This window comes from Lethenteron reissneri, chromosome 70 (genome assembly GCF_015708825.2).
Source record: "Lethenteron reissneri isolate LAM-NWPU_2019-01 chromosome 70, ASM1570882v1, whole genome shotgun sequence".
In the NCBI taxonomy this organism is placed as follows: Eukaryota; Metazoa; Chordata; class Hyperoartia; order Petromyzontiformes; family Petromyzontidae; genus Lethenteron; species Lethenteron reissneri.
The window spans coordinates 4,282,000-4,293,911 of NC_083848.1; the positions used below are offsets into that span (position 1 = coordinate 4,282,000).

At 41.9% G+C, this 11,912-nt stretch overlaps 4 non-coding genes across 4 annotated transcripts; all 4 read right to left on the reverse strand.

The window, feature by feature from the left end:
• Positions 1 to 4,520: 4,520 nt before the first annotated feature.
• On the reverse strand, positions 4,521 to 4,592 carry TRNAD-GUC (transfer RNA aspartic acid (anticodon GUC)). The gene has a single exon. It is a non-coding gene; the product is annotated as a tRNA-Asp (tRNA).
• A 549-nt stretch (positions 4,593 to 5,141) lies between these two features.
• TRNAD-GUC (transfer RNA aspartic acid (anticodon GUC)) lies at positions 5,142 to 5,213 on the reverse strand. Its single transcript has one exon. It is a non-coding gene; the product is annotated as a tRNA-Asp (tRNA).
• Positions 5,214 to 6,995: 1,782 nt separating this feature from the next.
• On the reverse strand, positions 6,996 to 7,067 carry TRNAD-GUC (transfer RNA aspartic acid (anticodon GUC)). The gene has a single exon. It is a non-coding gene; the product is annotated as a tRNA-Asp (tRNA).
• Positions 7,068 to 11,018: 3,951 nt separating this feature from the next.
• Positions 11,019 to 11,090, reverse strand: TRNAD-GUC (transfer RNA aspartic acid (anticodon GUC)). Its single transcript has one exon. It is a non-coding gene; the product is annotated as a tRNA-Asp (tRNA).
• Positions 11,091 to 11,912: the final 822 nt, after the last annotated feature.

The following is an 11,912-nucleotide window of genomic DNA, read 5'->3' on the forward strand; positions in this document are numbered from 1 at the left end:
GGCTATTTCGTGATTGACAGCAATTATAACAAAAAAACCTCATATTCTCAGTAAATAATAGCTTGAAATAATGAAGGATTCATCTTTAAAAGTTAAGGCTTTTGAGTGCAGCAGGTGATTTGACGTTTGGTGAAATTAACGTTATAAAAGGGAACAGCAAGTGATTTTAAATTGTAATAACAATGAGAGCCAGTGGCCAAAACATTTTAAAAAGTGTAGCTCTCCCCGACGGGGAATTGAACCCCGGTCTCCCACGTGACAGGCGGGGATACTAACCACTATACCATCGAGGACTCGCTCAGAATGAGGCTGATTGTAGATTGACTGATATTATAACAAGTAGAAATGAACCCATATACTCGGCATATTACCGATTGAAATGAAGAGGGGTTTATCTTTAAAAGTTCAAGCTGGTTAGAGCAGCAGGTTACCTAACGATTAGGGAAAATCACGTGATTAAAGTCAAGAGCAAGTCCTTTTAAATTGTAATAACAATGAGAGCCAGTGGCCATTTTTAAAAAAGAGTTGCTCTTCCCGACGGGGAATTGAACCCTGGTCTCCCGCGTTACACGTGGGGAACCTAACGACTTTACTATCGGGGACTCGGTCAGAGTGGGACAGATTTGTGATTGACAGAAATTATAACTAGAAATAAACTCTAATACTCATTAAATAATCGTTTGAAATGAAGAAGGATTCATCTTTAAAAGTTCAGGCTTTTAAGTGCAGCAGGTGACTCAACGTTTGGTGAAAATCACGGGATAAAAGTGAACAGCAAGTCATTTTCAATTGTAATAACAACTAGCAGTCGCCGCCCGCTTCGCGGGCGGTGTGTATATGCTTGGTTGGTGGGGAGTTGAAAGTGGCTGGACACAATAGATATGTTTTGGTGATTGTTTTATGTTTATTTTTGTGAGGTTATATGTATTTTTATGAGATGCTCAATCGACAATATTAAAGAATGCAACTTATTCAAATATAGAATGCAACCTATTGAAATATATGGCGATACAGGATATTCTTCGTGTACACTCCGTCTTCCTCCTCGTCGTCAGGTCCCTCAATAAGCGCCTTGATGTTGGATCTTGCCGTGACTCGCGATAGTGCCACGTACAGTTGGCCGTGCGAGAAGCATGGCGTTGGTAGATATAATCCCAGGTTGTGAACAGTTTGCCCTTGCGCCTTGTTGATGGTCATCGCGAAGGCTGGGACAATGGGGAACTGTTTGCGCCGAAGTCGAAATGGGAAGTCCTTCGTGTCCAATTCGCGGCGGATATGGTTGTTCTCAAGAAGCGAGTCCAAGACCAAGTGTGGGTACTCGGAAAGCTGCGGGAGGTCGTCAAAGTCCGACAGAGCCATCCCACCTGCCGTGAGGAACTCGTGAGGCTGTGAAGGGTCTTGAACTTTACCATTTATTTTATTTTCTTTGATGCTGCTAATCCTGCATAATGCACGGGTATAAGTAGTACTAATCAAATACCTGCATTTCCCATATCCCCTCCCTTTGATGCTGCTAATCCTGCATAATGCACGGGCATAATTAGTACTAATCACAGACCTGCATTTCCCATATCCCCTGCCTTTGATGCTGCTAATCCTGCATAATGCACGGGCATAAGTAGTACTAATCACATACCTACATTTCCCATAAATATCTAAATTCCTCTTGATATGCAAATTATTTTGTCAAGGCGCCCTTTTCCCCCTTCCAACCCAGCTTATATATGCTCCAAGAACGTGTGCTGTTTCATTCAGACGCTGTCGCCTCGACAGACCTGGTTTTCACCTGAGGACGGCTGCTTGCGTGTGGCCAAAACGTCGTGAGAAATATTTATTATGTTTTATTATTATTATTATTATATTTATTACTTCCCCTTCTACGTGACTTTACCGAAAGAACCAAGAAGATTTACCATTTCTTCTTTGTTGGTCAGCTGGCGGTACTGGTACGCAGAATGGTAGCGAAGAGTTGACGAAGCTGGTACGGCATCTGAAAGAGCGAGTGTTTTTCCAGACACGCAATCCATTCGCGATCGCTCTCAAGGTAGCCTGCTCGCATGGCTGCTTCCAGCGGTTTGTTTTGTTTTATTTTATTCGTAACGCACCATCCATATGCGCTCCACCATCCACCATGCCTTGCATCGCAAAGACACTCTCCGGTGTGCGTCAGCGTGTGCGCCATCCACAGTGACATTGGTCAGCAATTGCACCGTTCCGATCGCACACAGGTTGGCCCCTGCATCCACCGTCTGTATGTACACACACAGACAGATGCCGTTATGGGGCCAACATTGTTTTCTTATAGTAAAATGTATTTTGTTGGTGGTTTATACGTTTACGTATTCCCATTGTGGGTGTTTTACGCATGCATCAGATTTTTGGGTTCCTCACATATGGTATCAGGAGGTGTGGGTCACTCCATTTCTCATCGAACAATAACGGAGATCGTTTCAGTTATGACAGCTTGCAGATAGAAACATTGCATGATCGTATACTAATAATGACAGAATTTGTACCCCAGTGGAGGGCATCCCCCACCCGCGCTTCTTACCGGGTACTGTGAGACTTAGAAATCCAGACCTCTCCTCCTCCTGAACCGGTGCACAATACCCTGTGTAGTACCATAATCATCTCAATAAAGCGATCACTTTCCAATGGCCATTTTGATCCCGGGAGTTACCCGGGTGGTGTCACACTGTACTCATTGTTTTAGCGATGTCGCAAATTCCGATATGGCTTGTGCAACGGCCAGAGAGTGACAGCGGCGGGGGCCGGGCTGCAACCTTTGTAGACCGTTTATTACATTTCAAAGTGCATGGATTGTGACTCCAAACATGATAAATGTACAGTAACGCCAACTGCATCCGTGCAAACATGATACGCGGACACATGCTGCATATTATGCAACACATGCCCTTACCAGCAGCAGCATGCACAACATCTGACATTACACACCGAAGTAGACAGCAAGCCGTCCATGGAGACGTGATCAACGTCCAATACATAATAATGGTAATAAGCCGGATAAACCGAAAAGTACCCATTGTACCCATCAAACAGTCAGCTGGGTTGCCCCATGGGGGTATTGACCCATGGGCGAAACTGTAGGGGTGCGCTACGCAACTGGCCGTGGTCCCGGCAGGTGAAGCTGCCAGCTCAGTCCGCTAAGACTTACTGTATAGCGACCCCTGCCTACTCGTAAGGTAAAGTTGTTTGGGGACTCCACTAATCGCAGCACGCAGCACCCATTTTTTACATAAATAAACGTAATATTAGCGTAACTACCATTCGCACACTTGAATACACACCACACTCACACAGCGCAGGGTCTGCGCCCACAGTGCACTGCAGCACTGCGGCGCAGACCTTGCCAAACCTATGCTATCGCTCTCTTCCGGGCGTGTTAATTATTTATTTTTTATCGAATCAAAGTGAGCTGAGGCTTTTTGCCGGCTGTTTTATTTTCATCGAATCAGAGCGAGCTGTTTGGGCGGGTCCGTAAATAAATTAACGTCCAGATACGCACGCAGACGACCAAACCAGCGTAGTTGTTTAAGATGAGAGCCAGTGGCCAAAACATTTTAAAAAGTGTAGCTCTCCCCGATGGGGAATTGAACCCCGGTCTCCCGCATGACAGGCAGGGATACTAACCACTATACTATCGAGGACTCGGCAGAATGAGGCTGATTGTAGATTGACTGATATTATAACAAGTAGAAATCAACCCCGATACTCGGCATATTACCGATTGAAATGAAGAGGGGTTTATCTTTAAAAGTTCAAGCTGGTTAGAGCAGCAGGTTACCTAACGATTAGGAAAAATCACGTGATTAAAGAGCAAGTCCTTTCAAATAGTAATAACAATAAGGAGAGCCAGAGGTCAAAACATTTTTAAAAGAGTAGTTCTCCCCGACGGGGATTTGAACCCTGGTCTCCCGCGTTCCATGTGGGGAGACTAACGACGTTACTATCGAGGACTCGGTCAGAGTGGGGCTAATTCGTGATTGACAGCAATTATAACAAAAAAAACTCATATTCTCAGTAAATAATAGCTTGAAATGAAGAAGGATTAATCTTTAAAAGTTCAGGCTTTTGAGGGCAGCAGGTGACACAACGTTTGGTGCAAATCACGTGATAAAAGTGAACAGCAAGTCAATTTAAATTGTTATAACAATGAGAGCCAGTGGCCATTTTCTTTTTTAAAAGAGTAGTTCTCCCTGACGGGGATTTGAACCCTGGTCTCCCGCGTTCCATGTGGGGAAACTAACGACGTTCCTATCGAGGACTCGGTCAGAGTGGGGCTAATTCGTGATTGACAGCAATTATAACAAAAAAAACTCATATTCTCAGTAAATAATAGCTTGAAATGATGAAGGATTCATCTTTAAAAGTTAAGGCTTTTGAGTGCAGCAGGTTATTTGACGTTTGGTGAAATTAACGTTATAAAAGGGAACAGCAAGTGATTTTAAATTGTAATAACAATGAGAGCCAGTGGCCAAAACATTTTAAAAAGTGTAGCTCTCCCCGACGGGGAATTGAACCCCGGTCTCCCGCGTGACAGGCGGGGATACTAACCACTATACTATCGAGGACTCGCTCAGAATGCGACTGATTCTAGATTGACTGATATTATAACAAGTAGAAATGAACCCATATACTCGGCATATTACCGATTGAAATGAAGAGGGGTTTATCTTTAAAAGTTCAAGCTGGTTAGAGCAGCAGGTTACCTAACGATTAGGGAAAATCACGTGATTAAAGTCAAGAGCAAGTCCTTTCAAATAGTAATAACAATAAGGAGAGCCAGAGGCCAAAACATTTTTAAAAGAGTAGTTCTCCCCGACGGGGAATTGAACCCTGGTCTCCCGCGTTCCATGTGGGGAAACGAACGACGTTACTATCGAGGACTCGGTCAGAGTGGGGCTAATTCGTGATTGACAGCAATTATAACAAAAAAACTCATATTCTCAGTAAATAATAGCTTGAAATGATGAAGGATTCATCTTTAAAAGTTAAGGCTTTTAAGTGCAGCAGGTGATTTGACGTTTGGTGAAATTAACGTTATAAAAGGGAACAGCAAGTCATTTTAAATTGTAATAACAATGAGAGCCAGTGGCCAAAACATTTTAAAAAGTGTAGCTCTCCCCGACGGGGAATTGAACCCCGGTCTCCCGCGTGACAGGCGGGTATACTAACCACTATACTATCGAGGACTCGCTCAGAATGAGGCTGATTGTAGATTGACTGATATTATAACAAGTAGAAATCAACCCCGATACTCGGCATATTACCGATTGAAATGAAGAGGGGTTTATCTTCAAAAGTTCAAGCTGGTTAGAGCAGCAGGTTACCTAACGATTAGGGAAAATCACGTGATTAAAGTAAAGAGCAGGTGCTTTTAAATTGTAATAACAATGAGAGCCAGTGGCCATTTTTTAAAAAGAGTTGCTCTTCCCGACGGGGAATTGAACCCTGGTCTCCCGCGTTACATGTGGGGAACCTAACGACTTTACTATCGGGGACTCGGTCAGAGTGGGGCAGATTGTGATTGACAGAAATTATAACTAGAAATAAACTCTAATACTCATTAAATAATCGTTTGAAATGAAGAAGGATTCATCTTTAAAAGTTCAGGCTTTTAAGTGCAGCAGGTGACTCAAGGTTTGGTTAAAATCGCGTGATAAAGTGAACAGCAAGTCATTTTAAATTGTAATAACAATGAGAGCCAGTGGCCATTTTCTTTTTTAAAAGAGTTGCTCTCCCCGACGGGGAAATTGAACCCCGGTCTCCCGCGTGACAGGCAGGGATACTAACCACTATACTATCGAGGACTCGCTCAGAATGAGGCTGATTGTAGATTGACTGATATTATAACAAGTAGAAATGAACCCATATACTCGGCATATTACCGATTGAAATGAAGAGGGGTTTATCTTTAAAAGTTCAAGCTGGTTAGAGCAGCAGGTTACCTAACGATTAGGGAAAATCACGTGATAAAGTAAGAGCAAGTCATTTAAATTGTAATAACAATGAGAGCCAGTGGCCATTTTTAAAAAAAGAGTTGCTCTTCCCGACGGGGAATTGAACCCTGGTCTCCCGCGTTACATGTGGGGAACCTAACGACTTTACTATCGGGGACTCGGTCAGAGTGGGGCAGATTTGTGATTGACAGAAATTACAACTAGAAATAAACTCTAATACTCAATAAATAATCGTTTGAAATGAAGAAGGATTCATCTTTAAAAGTTCAGGCTTTTAAGTGCAGCAGGTGACTCACGTTTGGTGAAAATCACGTGATAAAAGTGAACAGCAAGTCATTTTAAATTGTAATAACAATGAGAGCCAGTGGCCATTTTATTTTTTAAAAGAGTTGCTTCTCCCCGACGGGGAAATGAACCCCGGTCTCCCGCGTGACAGGCGGGGATACTAACCACTATACTATCGAGGACTCGCTCATGAATGAGGCTGATTGTAGATTGACTGATATTATAACAAGTAGAAATCAACCCCGATACTCGGCATATTACCGATTGAAATGAAGAGGGGTTTATCTTTAAAAGTTCAAGCTGGTTAGAGCAGCAGGTTACCTAACGATTAGGGAAAATCACGTGATTAAGTAAGAGCAAGTCCTTTCAAATAGTAATAACAATAAGGAGAGCCAGAGGTCAAAACATTTTAAAAGAGTAGTTCTCCCCGACGGGGAATTGAACCCTGGTCTCCGCGTTCCATGTGGGGAAACGAACGACGTTACTATCGAGGACTCGGTCAGAGTGAGGCTAATTCGTGATTGACAGCACTTATAATAAAAAAAACTCATATTCTCAGTAAATAATAGCTTGAAATGAGAAGGATTCATCTTTAAAAGTTCAGGCTTTTGAGTGCAGCAGGTGAGTCACGTTTGGTGAAATTAACGTGATAAAAGGGAACAGCAAGTAATTTTAAATTGTAATAACAATGAGAGCCAGTGGCCATTAAACATTTTAAAAAGTGTAGCTCTCCCCGACGGGGAATTGAACCCCGGTCTCCCGCGTGACAGGCGGGGATACTAACCACTATACTATCGAGGACTCGCTCAGAATGCAAGCTGATTCTAGATTGACTGATATTATAACAAGTAGAAATCAACCCCGATACTCGGCATATTACCGATTGAAATGAAGAGGGGGTTATCTTTAAAAGTTCAAGCTGGTTAGAGCAGCAGGTAACCTAACGATTAGGGAAAATCACGTGATTAAAGTCAAGAGCAAGTCCTTTTAAATTGTAATAACAATGAGAGCCAGTGGCCATTTTTTAAAAAAGAGTTGCTCTTCCCGACGGGGAATTGAACCCTGGTCTCCCGCGTTACATGCGGGGAACCTAACGACTTTACTATCGGGGACTCGGTCAGAGTGGGGCAGATTTGTGATTGACAGAAATTATAACTAGAAATAAACTCTAAAACTCATTAAATAATCGTTTGAAATGAAGAAGGATTCATCTTTAAAAGTTCAGGCTTTTAAGTGCAGCAGGTGACTCAAGGTTTGGTTAAAATCGCGTGATAAAGTGAACAGCAAGTCATTTTAAATTGTAATAACAATGAGAGCCAGTGGCCATTTTCTTTTTTAAAGTGTTGCTCTCCCCGACGGGGAATTGAACCCCGGTCTCCCGCGTGACAGGCAGGGATACTAACCACTATACTATCGAGGACTCGCTCAGAATGAGGCTGATTGTAGATTGACTGATATTATAACAAGTAGAAATGAACCCATATACTCGGCATATTACCGATTGAAATGAAGAGGGGTTTATCTTTAAAAGTTCAAGCTGGTTAGAGCAGCAGGTTACCTAACGATTAGGGAAAATCACGTGATTAAAGTAAAGAGCAAGTCCTTTTAAATTGTAATAACAATAAGGAGAGCCAGAGGCCAAAACATTCTTAAAAGAGTAGTTCTCCCCGACGGGGAATTGAACCCTGGTCTCCCGCGTTCCATGTGGGGATACTAACCACTATACTATCGAGGACTCGCTCAGAATGCGGCTGATTGTAGATTGACTGACTTATAAAGTAGAAATGAACCCATATTCTCGGCATATTACCGATTGAAATGAAGAGGGGTTTATCTTTAAAAGTTCAAGCTGGTTAGAGCAGCAGGTGACTCAACGTTTGGTGAAAATCATGTGATAAAAGTGAACAGCAAGTCATTTTAAATTGTAATAGCAATGAGAGCCAGTGGCCATTTTTTAAAAAAGAGTTGCTCTTCCCGACGGGGAATTGAACCCTGGTCTCCCGCGTTACATGTGGGGAACCTAACGACTTTACTATCGGGGACTCGGTCAGAGTGGGGCAGATTTGTGATTGACAGAAATTATAACTAGAAATAAACTCTAATACTCAATAAATAATCGTTTGAAATGAAGAAGGATTCATCTTTAAAAGTTCAGGCTTTTAAGTGCAGCAGGTGACTCAACGTTTGGTGAAAATCACGGGATAAAAGTGAACAGCAAGTCATTTTAAATTGTAATAACAATGAGAGCCAGTGGCCATTTTTTTAAAAAGAGTTGCTCTTCCCGACGGGGAATTGAACCCTGGTCTCCCGCGTTACATGTGGGGAACCTAACGACTTTACTATCGGGGACTCGGTCAGAGTGGGGCAGATTTGTGATTGACAGAAATTATAACTAGAAATAAACTCTAATACTCATTAAATAATCGTTTGAAATGAAGAAGGATTCATCTTTAAAAGTTCAGGCTTTTAAGTGCAGCAGGTGACTCAAGGTTTGGTTAAAATCGCGTGATAAAGTGAACAGCAAGTATTTTAAATTGTAATAACAATGAGAGCCAGTGGCCATTTTCTTTTTTAAAAGAGTTGCTCTTCCCCGACGGGGAATTGAACCCGGTCTCCCGCGTGACAGGCGGGGATACTAACCACTATACTATCGAGGACTCGCTCAGAATGAGGCTGATTGTAGATTGACTGATATTATAACAAGTAGAAATGAACCCATATACTCGGCATATTACCGATTGAAATGAAGAGGGGTTTATCTTTAAAAGTTCAAGCTGGTTAGAGCAGCAGGTTACCTAACGATTAGGGAAAATCACGTGATTAAAGTAAGAGCAAGTCCTTTCAAATAGTAATAACAATAAGGAGAGCCAGAGGGCCAAAACATTCTTAAAAGAGTAGTTCTCCCCAACGGGGATTTGAACCCTGGTCTCTCGCGTTCCATGTGGGGAAACTAACGACGTTCCTATCGAGGACTCGGTCAGAGTGGGGCTAATTCGTGATTAACAGCACTTATAATAAAAAAAACTCATATTCTCAGTAAATAATAGCTTGAAATGAAGAAGGATTCATCTTTAAAAGTTCAGGCTTTTGAGTGCAGCAGGTGAGTCAACGTTCGGTGAAATTAACGTGATAAAAGGGAACAGCAAGTAATTTTAAATTGTAATAACAATGAGAGCCAGTGGCCATTTTCTTTTTAAAAGAGTTGCTCTCCCCGACGGGGAATTGAAACCCGGTCTCCCGCGTGACAGGCAGGGATACTAACCACTATACTATCGAGGACTCGCTCAGAATGAGGCTGATTGTAGATTGCTGAACTTATAAGAAGTAGAAATGAACCCATATACTCGGCATATTACCGATTGAAATGAAGAGGGGTTTATCTTTAAAAGTTCAAGCTGGTTAGAGCAGCAGGTTACCTAACGATTAGGGAAAATCACGTGATTAAAGTAAAGAGCAAGTCCTTTTAAATTGTAATAACAATGAGAGCCAGTGGCCATTTTTTAAAAAAGAGTTGCTCTTCCCGACGGGGAATTGAACCCTGGTCTCCCGCGTTACATGTGGGGAACCTAACGACTTTACTATCGGGGACTCGGTCAGAGTGGGGCAGATTTGTGATTGACAGAAATTATAACTAGAAATAAACTCTAATACTCATTAAATAATCGTTGAAATGAAGAAGGATTCATCTTTAAAAGTTCAGGCTTTTAAGTGCAGCAGGTGACTCAAGGTTTGGTTAAAATCGCGTGATAAAGTGAACAGCAAGTCATTTTAAATTGTAATAACAATGAGAGCCAGTGGCCATTTTTTTAAAAGAGTTGCTCTTCCCGACGGGGAATTGAACCCTGGTCTCCCGCGTTACATGTGGGGAACCTAACGACTTTACTATCGGGGACTCGGTCAGAGTGGGGCAGATTTGTGATTGACAGAAATTATAACTAGAAATAAACTCTAAAACTCATTAAATAATCGTTTGAAATGAAGAAGGATTCATCTTTAAAAGTTCAGGCTTTTAAGTTCAGCAGGTGACTCAAGGTTTGGTTAAAATCGCGTGATAAAGTGAAAAGCAAGTTATTTTAAATTGTAATAACAATGAGAGCCAGTGGCCATTTTCTTTTTTAAAAGAGTTGCTCTTCCCGACGGGGAATTGAACCCCGGTCTCCCGCGTGACAGGCGGGGATACTAACCACTATACTATCGAGGACTCGCTCTGAATGAGGCTGATTGTAGATTGACTGATATTATAACAAGTAGAAATCAACCCCGATACTCGGCATATTACCGATTGAAATGAAGAGGGGTTTATCTTTAAAAGTTCAAGCTGGTTAGAGCAGCAGGTTACCTAACGATTAGGGAAAATCACGTGATTAAAGTAAAGAGCAAGTCCTTTCAAATAGTAATAACAATAAGGAGAGCCAGAGGTCAAAACATTTTTAAAAGAGTAGTTCTCCCCAACGGGGATTTGAACCCTGGTCTCTCGCGTTCCATGTGGGGAAACTAACGACGTTCCTATCGAGGACTCGGTCAGAGTGGGGCTAATTCGTGATTAACAGCACTTATAATAAAAAAAACTCATAGTTCTCAGTAAATAATAGCTTGAAATGATGAAGGATTCATCTTTAAAAGTTCAGGCTTTTAAGTGCAGCAGGTGATTGACGTTTGGTGAAATTAACGTGATAAAAGGGAACAGCAAGTCATTTTAAATTGTAATAACAATGAGAGCCAGTGGCCATTACATTTTTAAAAAGTGTAGCTCTCCCCGACGGGGAATTGAACCCCGGTCTCCCGCGTGACAGGCGGGGATACTAACCACTATACTATCGAGGACTCGCTCAGAATGCAAGCTGATTCTAGATTGACTGATATTATAACAAGTAGAAATCAACCCCGATACTCGGCATATTACCGATTGAAATGAAGAGGGGGTTATCTTTAAAAGTTCAAGCTGGTTAGAGCAGCAGGTTAACCTAACGATTAGGGAAAATCACGTGATTAAAGTCAAGAGCAAGTCCTTTTAAATTGTAATAACAATGAGAGCCAGTGGCCATTTTTTAAAAAAGAGTTGCTCTTCCCGACGGGGAATTGAACCCTGGTCTCCCGCGTTACATGCGGGGAACCTAACGACTTTACTATCGGGGACTCGGTCAGAGTGGGGCAGATTTGTGATTGACAGAAATTATAACTAGAAATAAACTCTAAACTCATTAAATAATCGTTTGAAATGAAGAAGGATTCATCTTTAAAAGTTCAGGCTTTTAAGTGCAGCAGGTGACTCAAGGTTTGGTTAAAATCGCGTGATAAAGTGAAAAGCAAGTTATTTTAAATTGTAATAACAATGAGAGCCAGTGGCCATTTTCTTTTTTAAAAGAGTTGCTCTTCCCGACGGGGAATTGAACCCCGGTCTCCCGCGTGACAGGCAGGAATACTAACCACTATACTATCGAGGACTCGCTCTGAATGAGGCTGATTGTAGATTGACTGATATTATAACAAGTAGAAATCAACCCCGATACTCGGCATATTACCGATTGAAATGAAGAGGGGGTTATCTTTAAAAGTTCAAGCTGGTTAGAGCAGCAGGCTACCTAACGATTGGGAAAATCACGTGATTAAAGTAAAGAGCAAGTCCTTTTAAATTGTAATAACAAT